The 9,290-nt window shown below is 40.6% G+C and overlaps 1 pseudogene; it reads right to left on the minus strand.

Annotated features, from left to right (window-relative positions):
* Positions 1 to 616: 616 nt before the first annotated feature.
* On the minus strand, positions 617 to 2,377 carry LOC149154895 (calcium-transporting ATPase, endoplasmic reticulum-type pseudogene; annotated as a pseudogene).
* Between the last annotated feature and the right edge of the window lie 6,913 nt (positions 2,378 to 9,290).

The raw sequence follows: 9,290 nt of genomic DNA on the forward strand, positions 1-9,290 counted from the left end.
TAAATATAATAAAAAACATGCAATAAACTAATGAGAATGGTGGATTAAGTCGAATTAGGAGGTTGAATGAGCCCAAATAATTATCCATTTTTGGGGCTCATCATCACCCCCCTACTGAAAGTGTTGCTCATCCTCTGAGCAACCAATCTATCTTCTCATCTTTGATGGCCTTGGTGGCCTCCATGTCATGCCAAGCTTCTAAAGTGATGTCCTCTTCTTTGTCATGAAACCATGCTTTTCTCTTTGCTTCTTCCCACTGCCTGTGCTTCTTTTCCTAGAGAATTCTCAACTTTGGTATGATTGTGCAAGCATATTCAGTATGATGGTCGCAATGGTGGTGAAAGGAGATGAAACCAGTGGAGGATGGAAGAAAAGAATGGTTTCATGCCTCCTCAACAAACTTCAAGCTTCAAATACCTCTCCATAATTGATTCTGGCCTACCCAAAGGCTTCCACAGGATGTTTCTGGTAAAATACAGAACTTCCTGTAGAAAGTCCTGTAGCTTCCTGTAGAAGGTTGAACCATAACCAGATTGTGTCCGAACCTTGAAAAAATGAGTGTTCATGGAGGGGATGGATGTGCTTAGGGTGGCTAGCACAGGTGCTACCTCCCTAGCTAAAATCTCGGCCAATTTCTCCTTCTGCTGCCCTCTCCCCAAACTTCCTTGTATGCCAATCCCAAACAACGCAAAGCCTTTGAACTCATTTGATGAAACTTCCTCAAGAGTAATTCCCTTGATGCATCATCTAATTCAACAACTGATCCATCTACAAGTTGTTGAAAAGCACTCCTTTCAAGCAAATTTTCCATGGCGCCCTTCACTAGCAGACGATTTTGTCCCATTGGTTCCGTGACAATAACACCCATGGATTTTCGATCACAATCAAACTCCAATAAAGCCCGCCTCTTTGATCTTTGTATCCACCAATCACAATTGCCCAATTTCACTGTGCCACTGTTGAGAATGGCACTTGTATCACCTGCCATTGGGTCTAGAACTCCCATTTTTTCAACCAATACCTTCAAGGCTGCCTCAGTGGCAATATCAGTAGCATGGAACTGGTGACCTTGACAAGATATCCCTGCATCATTGCAAACTGCAGCAACTTCTGCCAGAGTTTCTAAATTTTCCCCCATATTATGTGCAGGCCAACCCAATATTTTTCCATCCTCAGGATTGTATGTTGTTCCTTCAACAGTAAACTCTCTAAGTGAACCAACACTATGCCCTATGGCTATAAACTCACTGACAAACATCTGATTGGTTGTAAGAGTACCTGTCTTATCAGAGAAAATCACTGTGGTGCAACCCAAAGTCTCCACGCTCGGTAACTTACGCGCAATATCATTCTTTTGTGCCCTCTTACAAGTGCCAAGAGCCAAACATGTAGTAATCACAGCAGGCAATCTCTCTGGTATAGCAGCAACTGCCAGAGCAACAACAATCTTAAAGTAGTACGTACATTTCTCAAATGAAAACCTGATATTTTTTTGGCCACCCATCTATGACTTCCCATGAAAGAAAATATTTGCAGTTCATGATCCAGACAAGAATACAAATGGCACCAATCACTGTTGTCAGTCTTTCACCAAATTCATCGAACTTTCTTTTCAAAGGGGTATCATGACATTCCATTGAAGCTTCCTGAATTGTGCCTGAATTTTACCTATTTCTGTAAACATGCGAGTGCTCACAACAATGCATGTGCAGCAGCCATTGGTAACTGTAGTTCCTGCAAAAACCATGCATTCCATTGACTGCAACTCACAGTCACACAAGGTGGCTGGATATGTTCTTTTGACCACAGGCATGCTCTCTTTGGTCAGGGAGCTCTGCTCCATCCTAAAGGTGGATGTCTTGAGGGACACAATTCTCATGTCTGTAGGAACCTTATCTCCCACCTTCAGTTCCACTACTGGAACAAGTTCTCTGGAGGGAAGATCTACAACACAATTTCCATCTCCCAAGACCTTTGCATGATCAGATTGCATTTCTTTGAGAGCTTCCAAAGCCTTCTCAGAATTATTCTCCTGCCATACTCCAACAATTGCATTGAAGATGAGAATCAGGAGAATGACCAGGGGCTCTACATAGGTTGTTATGCCCTCCTCAGAAGACACATTATCACGAAAGTAGGTGAGAAGAAATGAAATGCCAGCTGCCAGCAGAAGTATTTTAACAACTGTATCGTCAAATTGCTCCACTGCCAGCTTCCACAAAGGTGTACCATTTTTCTTCTGGATCTCATTCCATCCATATATTTGACGGTGTTTTTCCACTTCATGAGAATTTAAACCATTCTCTAATCTCACATCATATTCTTCTAAGCATTCTTCAACAGTTTTAGACCAAGCAGGGAATATCTTGTCCTCCATGGACTATGAAATAGATGATCAGATTCTGAATTCAAACAGATTGCTCCACCATTAACAGATCTATAATGCGTTTGAAAAACTCCAAAATCAATACTTTCAAGAACCCTGGTAACCTTGGACACGAGCTTTATCTACTTTTCTCATTTCAAGCTTGAATTTTGATAAGAATCTCGGGTTTTCCTTCTACAAAGTTGTTTTCTGCGTTTCCTGTAGACGACTTCCTGTAGAAACGCCTGTAGAGTGTGATAGGTGGGAGATTTTTTTTAAAAACGGCAGAAATCTAATAAATTGGGAAGAAAAATTGTAGAGGACCATTGGTTAACTGATCTGGAAGTGGTGGACATGTGCTTCAGTTGATTGTAGTTGAACAAAGAGTGGTGAGAGTTTTAGCCGAGCGTCGTTTAACTGCAGCGTGATTTGTGGTGAGCTAGAAAAGACGTTTGTTGTCTTTATTCGAACTACAGTGATGTTATAAATGGTATGTTCTCCTCTATCTATTACTTATTTGACGTCCTGTGCACTGGAGTTCAACAGATATACCACTAACTGTGTTTTTCAACTTCCACGTGAATGACTTACCCATGCATGCTGCATGAGTTTTGCCTGGATGAGTGCAATCGAATATGGCTAGCTTCCTGGCTGAATCCCGCCATCTCATTCGTTCATGAAATTCTTAGATTAGATTCATGCAATAGAGGAACAAGGTTTAGTCACGTACTTGAAGTCAAACTGTTGCTGTGACGTGCTTTTTGCTGTTGCATGCTCATATTCTGCTGCTGCATGCCTGGATCCTTTGGTTGCATGAGGGCTTGGATGATGATTTTTGGTTGATTTCCTTGTGTAGGTGTCCTTTGGCCGGATGCATGCTGCAGGAGTTCACTTCCACGTTCAGATCTGCACCTTCAAGCTGCTGCTGCTGAATTTTCACAGGACCAGAACTTGTTTTCGCCATTGCTCCCAAACGGTAAACCAGATCGATCTGAAACTTTTTGAGCATGTTCCTATCATCATGATGCACCTACCATAGCAAAATAGTGATCAATGGATGCACATATTTCGAGAAAAATGGAAAATGGCTGAAGATTTCAGAGATCAATTTCTCAGAAACCGTGCATCGTAATTGGTTGAAACTGCTTGGGTAGGCTACTATCACCCATTTGCATCTCCCCATGAAATAGGTTTTGAAACGGATGCACGAATATGGAGAAAATGCAAAAATGGCTGATGGTGATGGAGGCTACTTTCTTGGAAATCGTGCACCGAAATTGGCTGAAACTGCTCAGGCATGTTGCCATCACCCCTGTACAATTCCCCATAAAACGGTTTTTCAAATGGATGCATGGTTTTCAAGTTATGGAAGAAACAAATTCTGTTCTAGGTGTTTTTTCTTCAAGGCATTTTGCAGTTTTGTTGCATGGTAAGAAAACTGAGCTTGGGTTGGGATGCAGGCATGAAGATGATGGAGGAGGAGTTTGAAAAGTGCAGGAGGACTTCTGAACCCTTGAGGAAGCTACCATGTTTGCCAAACCACCTTTTTGAAATCCATTTCTAGCTTCCTACAATTTCTACGGGAACATCCTGTAGAAGCAAAATGAAGAAGCACAATGAGGTGGAAAAGATGATGGAAAAGGGTGAGGAATAGGAACATGGATGCTTGCAGGCATAACCAATGGATTCCAAGCTTTAGATCCCCTTCCAAAATCGAATCTGGCTCGCTTGAAGTTTCTACAGGATGTTTCCTGTAGAAATATAGAACTTCCTCTAGAAGGCACAAAAACTCCTTTGTCTTTGTTTTGAGTGATGCTCCTGACCTGCAATGTCATTGCTGCAACCTGAAATTATTCAATGCAAATTAGATTTGTTTTCTTTTTCTTTTTCTCTTTTTTTTTTGAAAAACAACTAGGGCGCCTCATGGAGGTTTTCACCCTAATTGCCTGCCCTGGGCGCCTCCAAAGGAGGTTTTCACCCAGAGATCTTATTCTCTTTCCTCTTTTTTTCCAACCCATTGACCGCCTCATGGAGGTTTTCAATCAATGAGCCAATCTAAGGCACCTCCGAGGAGGTTTTCACCTTCGATTTCTATTTTCCTCTTTTTTCATTTTTTTCTTTTTTCTCTTTTTTCTTTTTTCTTTTTTCTTTTTTCTACCCTACCCTACTTGAAAAACAAAATCATTCTCAAGTATAAGAATACTTCCAATGGAGCCATGTGCACATCGAGATTAGAGATAAACTGATGTGGAGGCTTGAAATGCATGCTTTGACAGCTATCCGGATCTCAGAGACCAAATGATTTGACTTTGAAGGGATCAAATATAGCTGAAGAAGAGAGTACTGCTGCAACTTAGTGACCGTCTGAAACCATATCTCAATATAGCTCTGATATCCTTGGTTCTTTTGCTGATTTGGATCATGTTTCAAGTCACCTTCTAACATGACTTTCTCATCTTCCTCTTTTTGCTGATCTTTCTCTTGAATACATGGAATATTTGATGGTAACCATGAGGGATCTTTCTTTATCTCTGCTTCTGATGTCTTCTCTTCATCAAGTAAAGCCCATGGCTCTTTGATTTCCTCTTCTGAATCTTCTTTTGCCTGATGTGGTCCTTCAATGCTTTCAATATAGTCTTCTTTTTGCAATACTCTTCCTGAGCTATGGTGAAGATCATTGAGCTCAATAGGAGTCATTTGGACATGTTGTGTCCCAGCATTGCAATTTTGTTGAGCTACTCCAATGGACAAGTTTGGAAATGGTGGTATGGGTAGTTCAATGGGGGTGTATATTCGAGATGGATGCGGATGGGGTTGTGGTTGGGTAGGCATTTGGGGTTGCCTTGGTGGAGGAGGAGGTGATGGTTGTGGATGAGCAGGTGGTGGAGGAAAAGAAGTGGGAGGAGTGTTGTACTGGGGCCTCCACCCCTGATGAGGTGCATTCCACTGAGGCTATGGCTGAGCATAAGAGTGAAACGAATGAGCATCTGGTTGGGCATAATATGGATCTATGAAGGAACACGGAGGAGGTGTGAACCAGGAAGGATGAGCAGGGGGACCCCAGGAAGGCATGAAGGTGGCTTGATAGGGGTCATAATAGGTCCCGGGTGTCCCTTGCAGCTCCTGCTGGTAAGATCTAGGTCCATGCGGCCTCCTTTGGTTCATATAATAGAGTGATTCAGTGGCTCCTCTGGCTCTCTGATATGCAACTTTGATTCTGGGTAAGGAAGGGCACTGATTTGTAGGATGGAATTCTTCATAGACAAGACACACTTCTATGGAGTACAATGGACATTCGTTCCTAGGATGCTTTCTAGTGCACCTAGGACAAAAAATGGCCAAAGCCCTCTTCGCTTCTTCTTGCTTCTTTTGGACCCACAAGGTATCCAGTTGCATGGCAAGAGACTGCCTCATATCACTCTTGAAATCTTCCAGCTGATTTGCAAACTCGTCTTTGGACAAGGTACTGCTCCCAACATTTCTGCTTGTAGCCATTTGCTCCAGAGGAATGGTTTCTTCTTCTTCTTCCCTTGAGGTTCTTCAAATATGTCTTGCTGTCCACCTAAGGGTTCTTTAATCACATCCATCGAAGAAGAGAGAATGTTGGTTGTGTGAAGCGGTGGGGGTGTTGTGCAATCATTTTTCTAACTTATCTCTACTCCTACAAGGCATGAAATGAAATCTTTTTGGTTGATTTTTGTTTTTTTTTACTTCTACCTGCAAAACTGAAATAGATTGAATTGCAACTAACTATCTTGCTAAAATGAAAATGCGGAATTGAAATGAAAGTAGGAAAGGACTAATCTATTTTTCTCAAATGAATTTGCAGGAATGAAATGCTAGTCTACGCTTGCGGAATTGAAATGTTAATCTACGCTTGCAGAAATGAAATTGCGGAATTGAAATGCTAATCTATGAAAGCGAGAAATGCTAATCTACTTTTGCATAAACGAAATTGCATAATGGAAATGAAATAAACTACTTAGCAGAAGGTTGTAAAGGAAAGTAGAAGAATAACAGCAATCACCAATACTCTGATGCTTCCCCAGCAATGGCGCCAAAAATATGGTGGGCTCCAGTATTGTAGCAATAATGCTACAACTCCTGGAACTCCCTTCTTTAATTTTATCAACCCGGTAGTTCGTAACAAACTTGGAAGTAATGGTGTTGTATGCACAAGTAGTAGCCCTTGCCGTAGTTGTCACTTGGTCAGCTGGCACAAGTCCACTAGGAGCTTAAGCCAACTTCTATGAGCTCTTAGAAGAATCTTTTTAATTGATGGATGAAAGCTAACTCAAAGGAAGCTAATATAATTGCAAAAAGAAACTGAAAGCCAAAAAGAAACGCAAACCCTAGAAAACCCTAATTCTACCAGCTAGTCCTACTGACGCAAAGGAGAGCATGCAAACTACTAAAAGAGATGCCATTACTTCTATGAAGGTAAAATACATGTGTCTAGACTACCTCTATCTGAAGAAAACATCTTTTTGTATTTTTGTTTAAGTTGTTGGAATTATCTTGCATGCACTTCTAACTATTTTTGACTGTGCAGAGGTGGATCAAGGAGGAGAAATGCTTGGGAAAGGTTGGGAAGGTTCAGAGAGGGTCTAAGGGGTCCCTAACACCCTTCCAAAGAGTCTCACAAAGTTTGGCTGCCAAGAAACCGTGTTTATGAGCTTCTACAGGAAGTCTGCAGGGGTTCTACAGGATGTTCTGTAATTCTTCTACAGGATGTTTCGAAATGGGATTTTGGAGCATGGATGGAGGGAAAAAGATGGAGGAATGAGTATGGAGGTGAAATAGGGGTGTGAAGAGGTCTAGGACTTGGTGGATGAGGCTAAGGAGCGATTGGATTTATTCAAGGATGGAGGAAGCGATGATGCACAAGAATGTAGGAATTAGGGCAAGGTGGGGAAAGTATGGCAAATGAAGGGTACAAATCGTGGAATAAGGGTTGGAGCAGATTATCTGATGGATTATGGGTAGATAGAGAAGGATAACAGTTGCTCTGCAAGTTATTTTTCGAATTTAACAAATGAAGACTTGGAAAATCAAGAACCTAATTACCTTGACCTAATCTGACCTAGATAATAGCAAAAGAAATGGAACAGAAGTTTATTTGCACAAAATTAGATGAACTAATGATGCAACTAAGCAATCATAACCCTAAGCATGCAGTCAAAACTGATATCAAGTTTGACAACTAAGAATCCAACACTAATACTTGGATGGTGAAGCAAAACAACGTTTTTGTGGGCAACAAGGTCACCTTTGTCCCAACTCACGATCCCACTGAGGGAGAGGTAAGATCAGAGGTGCTTGAGCCCCTTTTTCCAAGGATCGTTTATGTTATTAATCTATCCAAATCAATCTGAACATGAGAATCTACTTTAATCATCAAAATCAACCTAAATAACGCAACAAGTTTTAAATCTAAATAGCAGATTTTGCTATAAGGATGCAGCAAAGACACATGAAAGTAAACAAAGGAGGTACTGGGCACTTGAGATGGGCCCAACCCCAAGAGCTATAGCCTCCTAAGAGAGATTTAGAGCTGGTGCAAAGCTGGATTCATCTTTATTGATCAATAAATGAAGTGTTACATCAAAACTGTCCACAAGAAGAACTTGAAAATGAGCTGACAGCAAAACTAATCTATTGCCTAAAAATCGAACTACAAAATGACTACAACAAGACTATGAAATGACTAACTACTAGCTAACCCCAAATGAGGCCCTAAGCCTTCTTATTTATACAAATTGAGGACCCAACAATCCTCCTAAACTTTAGGGACTCGGCTGCCGAAAACTTGTAGTTAACAGCAGTCCTACTTGACTTGCTTGGCTACCCTTGTGCTAATTGATTTGGTGGCTCTTGAACTACAAGCTGATGGTGGAGAATTCGAGGTGAGGGCCCATAAATGAAGGGGACACCTTCCTACAAATCCGCTCCCTTGTTCTCCCACGAATTTGGCTGCCAAGTGCTCATTAAAACCTTCAATTTTGTCTCCAAGTTGACCAAAAAGGCTACACAAAGCACCCATTAGACTTGTTGGTATAATGACTAACCCAATTCACTCTATTAGCATAAATATAATCAAAAAAATGCAATAAACTAATGAGAATGGTGGATTAAGTCGAATGAGGAGGTTGAATGAGCCCAAATAATTATCCATTTTTGGGGCTCATTAAGATTTAGAATGCCGCTTGGACTCACCAACATTTCTTCAGATTAAGGTGGGGAATGTTAACACCTAATCATGGAGATTGGGTGAACACTTGTAAATAACGTAGATAATAAATGAAGAGTCATTGGGAGGTGAAACCTAAGAGTCACTACCTCATGTATATAATGAGGAGTAATACTAATGAATAATCATAGGTTATTTGAGCAGTTACCTCCGGACCCGACAGTTTGTGACAAAGATTGTATCTATATGAAAATGAACCATGGTCAACTAGGGTCAACCATGTTTATTTTAGGGTTTATATTATTTATCTTAAGTTTTACATGCCTTGAATTTATAATATTAATCCCCTGGGTTTATAATACCTTAGGATTTTAGGATTAATCCCTTGGGTTTATTATTCCCTAAGGTTTATAATATCAATCCCTTGGGTTTACTAATCTAAGGGTTCATATTCCTAAATTATAATACTATTAAACCATATGAAAATCAACCATGGTCAACCAAGGTCCAACATTGCATTGTGACAAAAATTGTATCGACATTAAACTCAATCATGGTTAATCATGGTCTAATGTCACATTCTAACAAGGATTTTCTCAATATGAAAATCAACCATGGTCAACCATGTTCCAACATCACATTGTGACAAACATTGTCTCAATTCGAAATTCAACCATTGTCAATCATTGTCAACCATTGTCAATAGCCATGGTCACATTATGACAAATATTGTCT

Source organism: Pinus tabuliformis, chromosome 9 (assembly GCF_031772625.1).
Source record: "Pinus tabuliformis cultivar Carrire ecotype Pingquan chromosome 9, CPIR1, whole genome shotgun sequence".
Lineage (NCBI taxonomy): Eukaryota > Viridiplantae > Streptophyta > Pinopsida > Pinales > Pinaceae > Pinus > Pinus tabuliformis.